The following is a 16581-nucleotide window of genomic DNA, read 5'->3' on the forward strand; positions in this document are numbered from 1 at the left end:
GGAAACTAAAACATCACAGAGGCTCCTCAGCTATGACGGGCCTCTCCCTCCCGGGCAGGTGGGCAACTCCAAGGTGCCTGACCCACATTCTCTGGACACCTGTGGGGAGGGAGGGAAGCCATGACCATGTGTATGGCCTAGAAGGAAAGGGCTACCAGAAGCAGCATTCCTGGGTCTGAGGGAGGCATACCAGTGGGTCCCTTACCTAATGCAAAGTTCAAAGTCATTACAATCTGCCCTTGACTGCTTTGCAACCTTTGTGATTTGACAGAGTTTATACTTCTAGGTAACATTCTCATCGCCATCCGTGACCCAAGCTTCTCTGGTGTCTACCTCGCCCTTCCTTTCTCTTCACTGTTTCTCTCAGCAGGATTTCATCCAAGGTCAGAACTTTAGCTGCCATCCATAAACTGATGAAAACATCTGGGGTGCCTGGATGGCTCAGTGGGTTAAAGCCTCTGCCTTTGGCTCAGGTCATGATCTCACAGTCCCGACCTGAGCCCCACATTGGGCTCTCTGCTCAGTAGGGAGCCTGCTTCCCCTCCTCTCTCTGCCAGCCTCTCTGCCTACTTGTCATCTCTGTCAAATAAATAAATAAAATCTTTAAAAAAAACCTACCCCAAATCTGCTCTAGCTGAATTTCTTCAGAGATACTCAGCATCTTAAAGGTGCCTAACTATTGGAGGGACAAGCCTAACATAGGTAGAATAATCTTGAACAACACAAAGTAACAGATGAAAAGGCCCTAAATCATTTGTCAAAACCAAATAGTTTCCTGACCTTGCCACCTAACAAAGTTGGACATATCACCTTGATTTGTCAAACTAGTCCTCACTTGAAATGGACTGCTTTAATTCTATATCTCATTTAGGCTTCTGTGCACGTGAATACCAACTGAAAGTCAGCACCCTCATTTAGAAAATCCTTCATCAAACAACGAGCCAGGAATGTAGTTTCCTCTTTGCCTGATAGGGGAACAGGTAGGGGAAGATTCTGAAGGAATGGAATCAACTGGACTAATGGTATGTCCTCCCTACAAAGTCCCACCTCTGCCCCAAACATAGCCTTTTGGGACAGCTACTGTGCACCATAAGGTGGGAAGGTCAACCACTCATTCCCCATCACCCAGCATGTACTTTGGCATTACAGTTTTCTGGGGCTTCTTGCACTCAGCAGGAAATTTAACTTGGTTATAAAGATACTGTCTATAAGCAACACTCTGAATTTATTAAAGACATGGCTGGATGATCCTTCAAGTAAGAGACTGTGTCAGATGGGGAAATTCTCTGTGATGGGGGCACCCATCTTTGTTTTTTTTTTTTTAATGCTCATGTTGTGCGCCAATTGTTAAGCGTCTGCCTTTGGCTCAGGTCATGATCCCAGGGTCCTGGGATCGAGCCCCGCTTTGGGCTCCCTGCTCGGTGGGAAGCCTGCTTCTCCCTCTGCTGCTCCCCCTGCCTGTGTTCCCTCTCTCGCTGTGTCTCTTTGTCAAATAAATGGATAAAATATTTTTAAAAAAATGCTCATGTTGGCTGTCATTTTTCTATATTGGTTATTTTCCATCTATACATAGTCTCCTCTCCTGTCTACTGGTAATTTAATTTCACTGCTTCTGTGACACTAATTTGTCACAGAATATTTGTCACAGAATAATTATTCTGTGACAGAATAATTATCAAATGCTATGAATCTTCCATTCATCCGAAAGAGCCCATTTACAGACCCAGTTCCCACATGAGTCCTGACCTAAGCCCCAGCCTGCACTCCTCATTCTTGAGGGCGTGGCTACTGAATTGTCCTTTTATGGGCTTAATATTTTAATCCATGCACTTTGAGATGTATTCGTTTGTAAAAACCAGTTTGGGAAAGGCTTTTTTCCCAGATGACTTTATTTTGAAATAGACCTGCAATGATTCTTCTTGTTCAATAAGTTTGTGAATTTACAGATACAAGGCCGGGATGTTCAGGACATAATTTTCAAACCCTTGCTGTGTTCTTAATAAGTCCGTCACATTGACTCAGTGTCACAAGTTGCAGATTTTTAAAGTAACGTGTTACACACAGTGCATTTTTTTCCTCTCCCCGCCAGCCTTTAAAACAGGCAGATTCCCATGACAACTGAACCCCACTGGCTGCTCCGGATTTACAAGAAGACTGAAACCCAGCTGAGATTGACGGGGGGGGGGGGGGGGGGGGGCGGCGGCACCAGCTCCAGTGGCAGCCCCTCACCATGACCCAAGAGCATTTCCAGCAGGAGGGAGACAAGACACACCTTCCCCACACAGGAACTTCCTGTCTGTACACCCTCTCTGAGCTACTCAGGGCTAAGCCTTCAAATGAGGAACACGAACACGTTGAGGCCCCCTAGAATACAACATCATGCAGATACACTGACTCCATATTTGGCAAAGGTGAATCCTGAAATTGACATCTGTGGTGTCTACATTCCCACGAACTAGAGTTCCAAGGCTTATCTCAAAGACTCAACCCGGGACATACGCAGTTTCTAGAGCACATGGTATTGAAATTAAATCGATCAACCCAGCCTCGTCAAAACTATAGCCAGACTCTAATGGTGTACAGAATGGCTTGGGTTTGAAACCTGGCTCTGCATCTTATTAGCTAGGCCTTGGAATACCTTTTTCTTCTTTTTGAGAGGTATGGGGGTGTCCCTGTTGCAGGTCTGTCCCCACCATATTTTTAATTTAAAATTTAATTTAATTTTTAATTAAAGTATGATTAAAATACAATTTTATACTAGCTTCAGATGTGCAACATACTGATTCAACAATTCTGTACATTACTCAGTGCTCACCATGATAGACTTAGTCACCATCTTGTCATCATACTGCGTTATTACACCACTACGGACTCTAGTCCCCCTCTGCTCACTTTTTGTCTCCATGACTTAATTATTTAATAACTGAGGTTTTTATACCTCTTAATCTCCTTTTTAGAGGAAATAACTATTTAGAGGAAATAACTATTAAGCCCTCCAAAACTTTGGTTTCTTTATTGATTAGAAGAAAGAAGAGTATCTCCCTTGCAGGGTTGTTGAAAACGTAGCAGAATTTCTTTAAATGGGGAACGTAAACCTAGTGTTTTCTTTTCCCCTCTTGATTTTTGCTTTTTCTTTGTTTTACCTATTATGAATAAAACCACTAGAAACATTCAAATACAGTTGTGTTTATTTCTTTTTTGTTGGAAAAAGTTTTTCATCTCTCTTAAACAAAATCTTGGGAGGATTGCTAGATTGTGTGGTAAGTGTGTGTTTAAGTTTTTACAAAACAAGCAGAGTTTTCCTAAGCAGCTACCATTTGGCATTCCCACCAACATAAGAGAGTTTTTTCAGGTTGCTCTTAACCCCTGCTGGCACTTGTTATTTTTGGTTTGTTGTTGTCTGTTTGTTTGCTGTCTCTTGCTAATCTAATTTGAATGTAGTTTTAACGTGCATTTTTCTGCTGATTAATGATGTTGAGTATCTTTCATGTGTCTCCTGCCCTCTTTATATATTCTTTGATAAAGGTGTCTGTTGAAATCTTTTGTCAAGTTTTTAATGGATTGTTTATTTTATTGAGTTGCATGAGTTCTTTATATATCCTGGATACCAACCTTGTGCGTTTTGCCAATATGATCTCCCAATCTGTTGCTTGTCTTTTCATTTTGTCAACGGTGTCTCAACAGTGTCTGTTGAAGAAAATTTTTAATTTTGACGAAGAATGACATCATTTTTCCCTTATGTGTTCTGTGATTTTTGTATCCTAATACACCTTGACCTAACCCAAGATCCCAAAGGTCTTCTCATGTTTCCTTTGAGAGTCTTATAGTTTAGGCTTTAAGTTTAGATTTACAATACATTTTGAATTAATTTTTATACATGATTCAAGCTGTGTATCAAGGTTCTTCTTGTGTCTGTATGGATGTCCAATTGTTCCAGTATCATTAATAGAAAAGACTATCCTTTCTCCACTGAATTATCTTGGCACCTCTGTCAAACATCAATGATTATCTATCTCTAATCTATTTATAATGGATTTATAATATATACAATGTGTATTTCTGGAGTCTCTATTATGTTTCACTGATCTAAGTATAAATACTTGAAATCTATTCATGTAAATTCTCCAATTTTTTCTCCTTTTTTAAAATTTGAGTATCCTATTTCCTTTGCATTTCCATATAAATTTTATAATCAGCTTTGTCAATTTTTACAACAAAAAAATCCCACTGGGATTTTGAATGTTATTGCATTGAATTTATATATAAATTTGGGGAGGAGTGACATCTTAACAATATTGAGTCTTTCCATTTATGAACACAGTATACAGTTGGCCCTTGAATAGCACAAATTTGAACTCCATGGGTCCACTTATATTTGGATTTTTTTCAATAAACATAGCATAGTTCTGTAAATGTATTTTCTCTTCCTTATGATTTTCTTAATAACATTTTCTTTTTGCCTAGCTTATTTATTGGAGGGGGAGACAAGCCATGAGAGACTATGGACTCTGAGGAACAAATTAAGGGTTTTGGAGGGGAGGGGTGTGGGGGATTGGGTAAGCCTGGTGGTGGGTATTATGGAGGGCATGTATTGCATGGGGCACTGGGTGTGGTGCATAAACAATGAATTTTGGAACACTGAAAAAAATTAAATTAAATTTTAAGAAATTTAATTATAATAATTATAATTATAATAATTATACAAATTATGTGTTACTCAACTGTTATGTTATTGTTAAGTCCTCTAGTCAACAGTAGGTTATTTAGTAATTAAGTTTTTAGGGAGTCAAAGTTGTACTGAATTTTTGACTACTAAATTCAGTTACGAGTCCTAGAAGATTTTTTGTAGATGCTTTGGGATTTCCTACATAAAAGGTCTCTGCAAATACTGACAACTTAATTTCTTCTTTTTCAATCTGCATGATTTTTATTTCCTTTTCTTCTGTTATTACGTGGGCTGGAATCCCCAGTATATTTAATTTGTTTATTAGCATTATATTTAATAGGAATGATGAGGGTATTATAGGAGGGGTGAAGGTAGACATCTTTGCCTTATTTGTAGTGTTAGGAGGAAAACATTAGATCTTTCAACATTAAGTATGATGTTAGCTCTAGGTTTTTCACAAGTGCCCTTTATCAAGTAGAAAAAGTTCTCTTTAATTTCTCATTCACATGGAGTTGTTTTCTTAAGTCATCAATGGATGTTGGATTTTGTCAAATGATTTTCTGCAACTATTAAAATAATCGTGTTTTTCTTTAATCTATTGACATGATGAATTATATTGACCGATTTTGAGTGTTAAATCAGTCTTGTATTTTTCAGAAAACTCCACTTCGTCATGATGTATAGTCATTTTTATTTACTGGCTTTGACTCATATTTTGCTAAGAATTTTTTGTCTCTCTTACAAGGGATAGTGGCCTGCAAATTTCTTGTTGTCTTTGGTTTTAGTATCACAGTTATGCTGACCTTCTAAAATGAGTTGGAAAGTATTATCATGTCTTCTATTTTCTGTGTTTGTACAGACTAGACTATTTTTTCTCCTTAATCATTAGAATGATCAATGAAGGATATGGCTATTCAGGCTATCTACTTCTTGTTTTGATAGTCTATGTTTTATAAGGAACTGGCCCTTTTCATTTAAATAGTCAAATTTGTGGGCAAAGAATTGTTTATAATATTCTCCTTTATCCTTTTAAAGGCTGTGGAATCAGTGGTTATGTCTTTTCTTACAGTAATCTGTGTTTTCTCTCTCTTTCTTGGTTAGCTTGACTACAGGCTTATCAATTTTGCTAATCTCCCCCAGTGGTAGACAGATTTTTTTCTGTTTCTTTCCCCTAGCTGCAGTGTGCCCTTAAATATTATTGGACTTGCTGCCTTTCCACCTTATGCCTTTTTTTTTTTTTCATGGAGAGATAGGAGAACAACATATGAGGGAGGCTTCATGCCTTTCCACAGCAGCAGCTTCTACCTGCCCCAGGTTTGTGCGATGAAGGAGGATTTCTTCAGTCTCTCATCCACCAATCTTTCTTGTAAACACTTGGCCAAGAGCTTGTGAATGCATGCAAATTCTCCTTGTGTCTGCAACTCCCAGGAATTCTATGCTCTAATACCAGCTCACACTCAGTCTTTAGTAATTTGTTAAAAATTTTAGCTGAATTCTTCTTACCAGCTTATATGACACTCAGCATCTGGCCCAGAATCTTACCAGCTTATAGGACACTCAGATTCAAGTCCCATTTTTCTTTGATTTCAAGTCACCTCTCTTTCTTTAGATTTTAAGCTAGTTGGTGGCTCTGTACCTCAGTTATTTGACAGGCTCATGAGAAGTCATGATTTAGCAGACTTTTTTCGTGCTGTAAGGTTAGGAATGCTCTCATTTTCTACATGCTAAACAGAAGCTTAAAGACCCTATATACAGTTTTTGGTATAGCACAGAGACTTTTTTCAATACCAATCAGGAATAAGTATCACATGCATTTATCATTCACCTATAAGGGACAACTATAAACATTTATGATCTTACTCCAGAATTATGCTAATTCTCCTGCTCTTGCAACATAGCCAAAGGGCCCTGAAGCATCTGGATATCACATAGAACATAATATTGGTTTATTGTGTTGGGTAATATGGTATTAATTGGGCCAACCAAGCAAGAACTTGCAAGGAAGCTGGATGCCTTGGTATGACAACACATGTCCTTCATGTGCTGGATGTGAAATCCTCATGATGATTCAGAAGCTTTCCACATCAGTGAAGTTTCAGGGAACTGATTGTGTTCTGGGGTACGATGTGACATCCCTTCCAAAGTAAATTGAAGCCAAAGTAAATGGCTCAGTTGGTTAAGCATCTGACTCTTGATCTCAGCTCAGGTCATAATTTCACGGTCGTGAGATCAAGCCCCAAGTCAGGCTCTGAGCTGGGTGTGGAATCTGTTTAAGATTCTCTCTCTCCCTCTTCCTCTGCCCTTCCTCCCCCATTCTCCCTCTCAAAAAAAAAAAAAAAAAAAAAAAAAAAGAGTAAATTTAAAGCTATCGTACTTGTATCTCCTGTTGCTACCAAAGAAACACAATGCTTCTTCAGGTTCTGGGGGCAACATAGGCTATTTCTACCCATTTACCAGTGATATGAAGGGCTGCTATTTTTGAATGGGGAGCAGAGCAAGAAAGAGAGTTATAGAGGATCTAGACTTCTGTAGAAGCAACCCTGTCTCCTGGGCCATACAACCCAGCATCCCATAATAGAGATCGGTGCGGATGTTGTGTGGAGTCTCTGGCAAGCTCCAATAGCCGAGTCCCTTTCAGGGCTCAAGCCAACAACTCTTGGGATGATCTAGTGCCTTGGTAGAAGGAGAGGAGCTCAACATGGGACATCAGGTGTCCGATGAACTGTGTACTCTCAGACCCACCAATTCACCTGCAGCTATGCATTTTACAATGGAAGTGATAAAATGGTGATCAATCTCAAACAGGTCCAGAGAACATAGGAAAGCTGCAGGAACAAGTGGCCCAGGTCCACTATGGCACCAATGCCTCTTCATCAGCTCACTCCTATAGCTTCATGGGTGGTTTCCCCCATGATAAACTGGTGAAGAAAGCACAAGGCACGTTTTGTTTCATGGATGGGTAAAGTCTGTATGGGGTTGCCAAGTTGAAAACTGTGGTTGCACTAGAGCCCTACTCAGTGGAAGTGAAAGCCACTAGCGAGCTGAAATCCTCCCAGAGGACAGTTTGAGTGGTAGCCCACTTCATGAGGAGTGAGAAGTAGCGACATGGAAGGTTCCAGTCAGATTCAGAGGCCCTAGTTAATGGCCTGGATGGTTCATCAGAGGCCCACAAGTAACTAGACTAAAAAAATCAATGGAAAAGGCAGGCAGAGGGACATAGGAGAGTGGGCACAGACTGAGGATCTTCTGCGTCCACAGGTAGAGGATACGCTGAATCACGTTCAGGGATAGCAGAGAGTAAGGCTATGCATGGGCCTACCGAATATCAATGGAGGGAGTGGAAAACAATCCAAGGAGCTGAGTTTAAACTAGAAGAGACTGAGTTAATCTTGAATTGGCCAGTTAGTCTCTACTGTCACAGAAGTGAGGGCTCAAAGGCTAAGTGAATTTCAAAATATATACACTGGGGGGCCTGGGGGGCTCAATCAGTTAAGCTTCTGCCTTTGGCTCAGGTCATGATCCCAGGGTCCCAGATTGAGCCCTGCATTGAGCTCCCTGCTCAGCGGGGAGTCTTCTCCCTCTCCCTCTGCCCCTCCTCCCTCCTCGTGCTTGCTCTCTCTTTCAAATAAATAAAATCTTTAAAAAAAATAAATAGAGAGAGAGAGAGAGAGATAGGGCGAGGAGATAAGCATGTGATTCTTTTTTGCTTGGGACTGTCACGCCCAAGATGTGTTTGAATTCCTTGTCTGGAGGGAAGAGGTTTGAAACTTAAATTCTCATGCTGACTTTTAACCAATTTTTTTTAAAGATTTTATTTATTAATTTGACAGATAGAGATCACAAGTAGGCAGAGAGGCAGGCAGAGAGAGAGGAGGAAGCAGGCTCCCTGCTGAGCAGAGAGTCCGATGCGGGGCTCGATCCCAGGACCCTAGCATCATGACCCGAGCCAAAGGCAGAGGCTTTAACCCACTGAGCCACCCAGTGTTCCTCTAACCAATTTTTAATGTCAGCTATCTTTGTGATTTCCACCGGGTATCTTTTAAAAGAAGTCTACTGTAGTGTCAACCCATTAGTAGGAAACAGCCTCTTTTTGATGATCTCCAAAACATGGCTGTTGCATGCAACAGACTGTTACAGAAGTTTAAGGGTTGCACAAAATGGTCACAGCTTGAATTGTAAAGCAATAACTTAAAATTTCTCTTTGGCTGTATCACCTGTACAGTGGCCCAGCTTAAAGACTCCTTTTGTGTATCATCTTGCCCTGATCCTTGGAAGCAATAATAATTTTTTTTTTTTTTTTAATGCAGAAGGGTTTAGCCATGTTTCTGATGCCTTATTTCTTTCCATGAACTTCTTCCCAGGGTCTCATCCTCTGCCCTTTCTGCTGCTTCTTTCCCGTATTGGGCTCCTAGCTGCTCGTAATGTATTTTCTTCCCCAAGAGGCATTCTAGGGTCAGCTCCTCAGTGAATTCATCTTTTTCGTCCAAACCGTATCAGCATTAGAGATGATGATTGTGAATTGTCTATTACAGGCCAAGCCATACAGATGTCCAGTTGGTATTCTTACAATCACACGGTTTTAACAGTGAAAAGCAAAAGAGGAAAAGAAAAATCAATCTCTATCTCAAAGGTCAGTATGTGTCTAGTAACCCCGGTACTTTCATCTTCATCTTCCTTACTCAGGTAGGTGGCTCTGATGATGGAACCATATTTATAGTTTCAAATATTATAAAGGCCTGACAGTTTCACTCTATTCTGCCTCCTATAACTGTCACTAATGAGCACCACTGGTCACAACTGCAATTAGGGAAAACCAAGATAAACCAACCCAGCATCTTTTTTTTTTTTTTTTAAGATTTGAGAGAAACAGAGAAAGCATGAAAGAGCATAAGCAGGGGGAAGCTACAGAGGGAGAGGGAGAAGCAGACTCCCTGCTGAGCAAGGAGCTCGATGTGGGGCTCAACGCCAGGACCCTGGGATCATGACCTGAGCCAAATGCAGACACTTAACTGACTGAGCCACCCAGGGACCCTAAACCACCCCAACATCTTGAGCCACAACTCCAAGCATGGCCCCTTTCAAGTGGGAGTCAGTGGTGGATTTATCATGATTAGAATAAAAAATATATATAACAAAAGATGCATGGATATTTCCAGGGAAAAAAAAAGGTACTAATAACCAAATACTCCATACTTGGATCCATTTACAAGGAACTTTAGATATAATGCAGAAATTCTTCATACGATCTTATTTCTGATATGGAGAGAAAGTCAATGTGTAGTAATAGGAACAACTTCAAAACAATGGGGAATTTGAGATTTAATTAGCATATTTAATCTATGAACTCAGTATTTAGAGGCCATTTTGTCTGGGCTGGGCACGGTATATGTTGTTACACTTGAATCTATGACCCACTTGTGACTTTCCTGTCATTTTCTTTTTAATATTGCAATGACCACTTGAAATTTTAGGTTAAAAGTTAGCATGTGAAATTTCAGTATTTAAACAAAGGAAGCTGTAATTGTATCATGCATCCTATGGGAAGGCATAGGGAAGACTGACCAAAGGTTCCTTCCAGTTTAGCAGCAACTCCGCCAGGGAGTGGGGTTACCTTCCCAGGGGGGTTGAATGCTGCTGCGAAGGAGCTCAGCCAGTGAACCAGAAGTTTTCTAACCCAGAAGAGGTGATCGTATTTCCTTTATATACACATTTCCCCTATATGCTTTCACTTGGACACTGACAACCCCCACGTTCACATTTCCAGCCTGGGTTTCTATCCTGAACTCCAGACAGATCTACCTAACTGCCTCCATGACATCTCCTCTTAGATTCCTAATAGAAATTTCCAACTGATCACATCCACACTTGAACCCCTCATCTTTTCTCCCCTCCAAATTTCCACATGTTCATGTCAAAAACCCTGGAGTCATCCTTGACTCTTTCACAACTGATCTCCAATTACTTAGCAAGTCTTGCATACATTTCTTTCCTATTATATCCTGCATCTGACAACTTCTCACCACCTCTGCTGTTAACACTCTTACCTGAGCCATGATTCTATCTCACTTGGATTATTTCCATAGCCTGCTATCCTGCTTCTCCTGCTTCTATGGCCTATTAACAGTGTAGCATTCAGTGATCCTTTTCAGAAACCTAAGCCAGATCATGTGACTCCCTGCTCAAGATTCTCCCATCTCAGAACAATAACCGGGTCATTCAGTGCCCTGCCAGGCCACACGGGATGTGGCCATCACCTCTCTGCTCCCACCTCCCACCATAGGTGCCTTTGCTCCCTGCGCTCCAACTACACTGACCTCCTTGCAGCCAGGGCTTCTGTGCTGTGGGAGGGGAGACACCTGGCAGGAGTGGGAGGGCAACCAGCAGTCCCTGCCACACCGATTCAGATTTTGAGAGGACATAAGGTATACTCCATCTGCATTCCGTAATGTTATTTTCAGTCTGTTATGTTTTGTGTAGTGATTTTTTTTTTAAGATTTTATTTATTTATTTGACAGAGAGAGAGTACAAGTAGGCAGAGCAGTAGGCAGAGGGAGAAGCAGACTCCCCGCTAAGCAGGGAGTCCAATGCGGGGCTCGATCCCAGGACCCTGGGATCATGACCTGAGCTGAAGGCAGTTGCTTAACAGACTGAGCCACCCAGGTGACCCATAAATTATTTTTTTAAAGATTTCATTTATTTATTTATTTGACAGAGAGAGAGGTCACAAGTAGTCAGAGAGGCAGGCAGAAGGGGAGGGGGAAGCAGGCTCCCGGCTGAGCAGAGAGCCCGATGCAGGGTTCGATCCCAGGACCCTGAGATCATGACCCAAGGTGAAGGCAGAGGCTTTAACTCACTGAGCCACCCAGGCGCCCCTATAAATTATTTTTTGAAAAACTGTTGTCACTCTTTGGACTCCTGGGTGGCTCAGTTGTTTAAGGGGCTGCCTTCCACTCAGGTCATGATCCCGGTGTCCTGGGATCGAGTCCCATATCAGACTACTTGCTCAGCAGGGAGCCTGCTTCTCCCTCTGTCACTCTGTCTGCCTGTGCTCACTCTCTCTCTCTGACAAATAAATAAGTAAAATCTAAAAAACAAAACAAAACAAAAACAAAAACAAAAAACTGTTGTCACTCTAAACAGTTTTGGTGATGCTCCAATCTCAAGTCCTACCGAGCATACTTCACAGGTCTCTGGGAGCACCACTAGTCTCCTCGTGACCTGTCCTTCCTTTCCCAATATAAAAGACACAATTATGGGTTTTCTTTAAATTATGAGAATTGAGCAACCAGAAGTAAATATACACAACAGTGACTTACAGAGACAATCTCTGAACGCTGCTAACTGCTGATTTTTACTTCTTCATGACTGCCTCCAATTTTTGCAGTCAACTTGTGTTCCTTTTATAATAGGGACAGATTCTCTCTATATAGCAGCACCATGAAAGACACGTTCGAAAGCATTTTCTCTTTGAGGGTGGAGGTCTTTTCACATTCTCTCCTTCTTAATTTCTTTCCGGTCTAACCTAGATCATAAAAGAAATTCAGGCAACCAGCCCATGCTGCAGGGAGCTGTGGACAGTATCCTCTTCCTTCCAACAGTTCCAAAGTTTCATTCCTCCCTCAGCTGGGGGTTTCTCTCATGGCCTTCCTAATCTAGTAGTCTAAGAAAATTTCTTTTTTACTAGTACATGTTTCATTTCTCCCATATAACTTTTAGTTATAATATCACAATTAAAAAATGTAATTTCTTGGATCTACTTAATTCCTTTCTCTGTAGGTCACTTCGGCTTAATGCTTTTACATTCAAAGGCATTCATAGCAGCTGCCTGTTTTATCCAAGACACGTGGCTCTTTCTCACATCTTTCCATCCACTTGACGACGAGGCTTCAGTTAGTCAATGTTGTTCGATTAAAAAAAGACTGATGTAGTAGCAGAGGTTCCTATTTCAGCTTCCTTCCTCCTGAGTGTGTATGGGGTTGGTACATCTCAGTTCCTCTGAGGCTTTCTTCATTTCTAGCTGGATGGGTCCCATGAAGGATGGTGAAAACTTCGGTCTCAGAGGAAGTGAACCTAAAGAGGGCTCAGAAATTCCAGGGCACACCTGAGCCACAGCAACACCTCTCTTATTGTGAGAGTCAGCCCAAAGTGACGAAACGTTTGGAACTAAGTTCTCCACAGAAGACAGACTCTTAGTGGGTCTGATTTTTCATTTTGGGACCAGATACTAAATGGGACTTAGCCCACGTCTCTTTTGCTGCCACTTCACATCCTGGAGAGAATCGGGTATATATGAACAGTGAGGAATTGTTACTTGAAAAAAAAACAATAAATTTAACCTGCAGTTCTGTGGTGGGCTGAACAGCAATAGCGATGGCCACTTTCTATGTATTTTCTTCAACTCACTTCCAGATGGTTTCTTCCACCATATCAAGGACATGACTTTAAGAACTAAGACCTCTAACTCACTAAAGAGCCCCTCTATTTTGATGACCTTTACATTTATACTTGACTATAACTCAGATCTCAAACACAGATCCAACTACCTACTTCACACTTCCACCTGACTAAGCATCTCAACGGCAACATGTTCAAACTGAACTCATTATCTTCCTCATCCCACAGATCTAGTCCTTCTGCCAAGATTTCCTGTCTCATGGAATAACTCTACCGATGCTCAGAGCACTGGTTGTCCAGGCCACACACTGACTCCTGTGACCACTGCTGTCTCTCCTTCCCCATCAACACAATGCCAGGCACACAGCTGGTACTTAGTATTTTGGGGGTGAATATTCAATATTTGTATGGAAAATGCCATTAAATTAGACTCCCAACTCCTTCAAAGACCAATGAAAAGGCTTGTGGTTCATCCAAAACCCCAGCAGATCTTCACTGTCTCTAAAATCCAGACTCTTTCCTCATGCCAAAGCTACCACTATTTACTCAAACAGTTGAATGCCTTCTAAAATCCCCATCATTACTGTGCATCAACATGCAGTTAAATGAATGAATTGATTATAATTTTCTCTGCTCTACCAAATTTCTGCTTCTCATACTGTGCTTCATGAATGTGCCACTGCTGGAAAATGAACACTAACTGTGTATTCAGGGCACTTAATAGCAAATTTGAGTGAAATGTTGGTATCTTGATAGGAAAGAATTTTTTTTGAGCTCTACTAAGCATTTTTGAAAGCAAAAATGTGTCAGCAGACTGAAATTACATGCAAAATTATCTAAACTATTTACATATGATAGACAGTCCCACTTTGTAGCAGATGAAGCTTTCAAAATGTAGGGGATGAAGCTGAATAATATCAACCTCTGGTCTAATTACTTCCAAGTCTTCGCTCATGGCTAAAGGCATAAAATGCAAACAATTATGATACACAAATAGGTGAGTCTTGAGGTGGCATTGGAGGACACTATTCCAGCCCTAACTGCACACACAGGGGCAGCTGCTGCCTTCCAGATACTATTTAGAGACTTAGGACTTTGTGTGACAAGGGATGCACTATCCCTGGACTTGGTGCATTACTTTTCTCTGCATAGTATGAGCAGCGGTGCACACCTTGAAGGGACGAAAGAGGCTGCTTCTGACGCCCGTTTTCCATGCTCCAGACACCTTAATTACATTAAACAGTCATGGGTTAACTAAATCCGTTGGAGGTAAACTACCCACTGCTCAACCATCCCACCTTGAGGGAAAACGGTGTGTGTCACTTGTTCTCTGATTTGATCACTCTCAGCACGTGCTTTTCACTATTGGACAAAATCTTGAAAAACAAATACTAAAAGCCATGCATGAAAAAGAACCCAGTAGATAATCGTTCAATTTCAAAATAAAAACCAAGGTCCTGTGTCCATTTGCATAATTCCAAAGTCTGAAACAAGAGATACCTTCCTAGTTGTGGTTAGGTAAGAGTACCTCTTTCCTTTCTAGTTGGAACATTGCTACATTCCCTCACTTACCTGCTTTCTAGGCCACAAATATTTCATGTTAACAACAGCCAACATTTACTGAGCACTTACTATGCCAGGTAAGAACCTGAGAGTTTTGGATCAGGTTTCTCAGCCTCAGCACTACTGACATTTTGAACGAGATAATTCTGTTGTGGGGCAGGCACATAAGATGTTTAGCAGTACCCCATCCCTCCACACATCCCACAGCTGGGACCAAAACGTTTCCAGAAAGTGCTAAATATCCCCTGGTGGGAAAAACTGCCCCCTGGCTGAGAATTATACTGCTTCCCATATATCAACTTATTTAATCTTCTAAACTACTCCAGGAGGTAAGTTCTACTCTCCACTGTACAGGTGTGAAAAGAGATGCACAGACAGATTCAACTTGCCTAAGGTCACACAGCTTGTAGAGATATAGCTGACATTTGATCCAAGAGAGTCTTACTCCAGAGCCCCAACTCTTAACTCTTAGCTAGAACCCTGACCCCTATCTAACTTTAGGGCTTAATGAGCATAGGCTTGTTGGATCAGAATCCCTTGCAGAATTATTGAAAAGGAATTGCTTCAGCAATGAAGACTGACTGCGGAATTGAAACTAACTTGAATGTAAGACACAAGAGGGCATATGATCTCTACCTAACTAGGTATATACCTGAGTCACAGTAATTGAAAGAAAATACTTTTCAAATGGTCAACCATGTATGAAAAAATCTAAAACCCCACAGCATGCTAACTTTCTTCTTCTACCACCCAAATCATTTTTTAGATCTAGGTAGAATACTTGTGGAGCATAATTTGAGTGCCTCCTCTCTTTTTACAAATGATGCACCATAACATTAATTACATAACAAAAATGATTTCCTGATTAATTTCAACATATTTCATATATTTTATCATGTCTGGTGTTAGAAATTAAGATGTTTAAAGATTTTACGTATTTTGAGAGAGAGGGAGAGAACAAATACACGAGCTGGGGGAAGGATGGAGTGGCAGAGGGGGAGGGAAAGAATTTCAAGTAGACTCCCCACTGAGTGGGAAGGCCAAGGAAAGAATAAATCCCAGGACCCTGAGATCATGACGTGAGCTAAAATCATGACCTAAGCCACCCAGGTACCCTTAAGACGTTTATAAAGTATACATTACAATTAGGGTTGAAAAAAGTTACATTCTTTCCTATGATGAGAACTTTTAAGATTCACTCTCTTAGCAACTTTTCAATATGCAACACAGTATTATTGACTGTGGTAACCATGCTGCATAATATTACCTCCATGACTTATTTGTTTTACAACTGGAAGTTTGTACCTCTTGACTCTCTTTACCCATTTCGCCCCCTACCCACCTCCCTGAATGACCTTCTCTGGTGGCAGCCATCAGTCTGCTCTCTGTATCTAGGAGTTTGGTTTCATTTCGTCGTTTCTATTTCACATATAACTGAAATCAGAGTATTTGTCTTGCTCTAATTTCACTTCATGTAACATCCTCAAGGCCCATCCACACAGCTGCAAATAGCAAGATTTCATCCTTTTTTATGACTAAGTAGTACTCCATTGCATATATGTACCACATATTCTTTATCCGTTCATCCATCGATGGACACTTGGGTTGCTTCCATATCCTGGCTACTGGAAATAATGCAGTGAACACACTGGTACATCTACCTTTTCAAATTAGTTTTTCACTTTCTTCAGATAAATCGCCAGAAGTAGAATGGCTGGATCATATGGTGGCTCTATTTTTAATTTTTTGAGGAAACTCCTTACGACTTTCCATAGTGGCTGCACCAATTTCCATTCCCAAGGCATCTCCTCTCTTAATGGAAATATTTGGCCCATCAGCCAGTGTAATTCTCACCATTAGATTCCTTCTTGTAATTGGAGATTCGTATCTTCCCATTACAGAATTCATTTGCAGATGACCCTTGTTAAAATGCTAATACCCATATTAAGCTCTGTTAG

The sequence above is a fragment of the Meles meles genome, chromosome 10 (assembly GCF_922984935.1).
Source record: "Meles meles chromosome 10, mMelMel3.1 paternal haplotype, whole genome shotgun sequence".
Lineage (NCBI taxonomy): Eukaryota > Metazoa > Chordata > Mammalia > Carnivora > Mustelidae > Meles > Meles meles.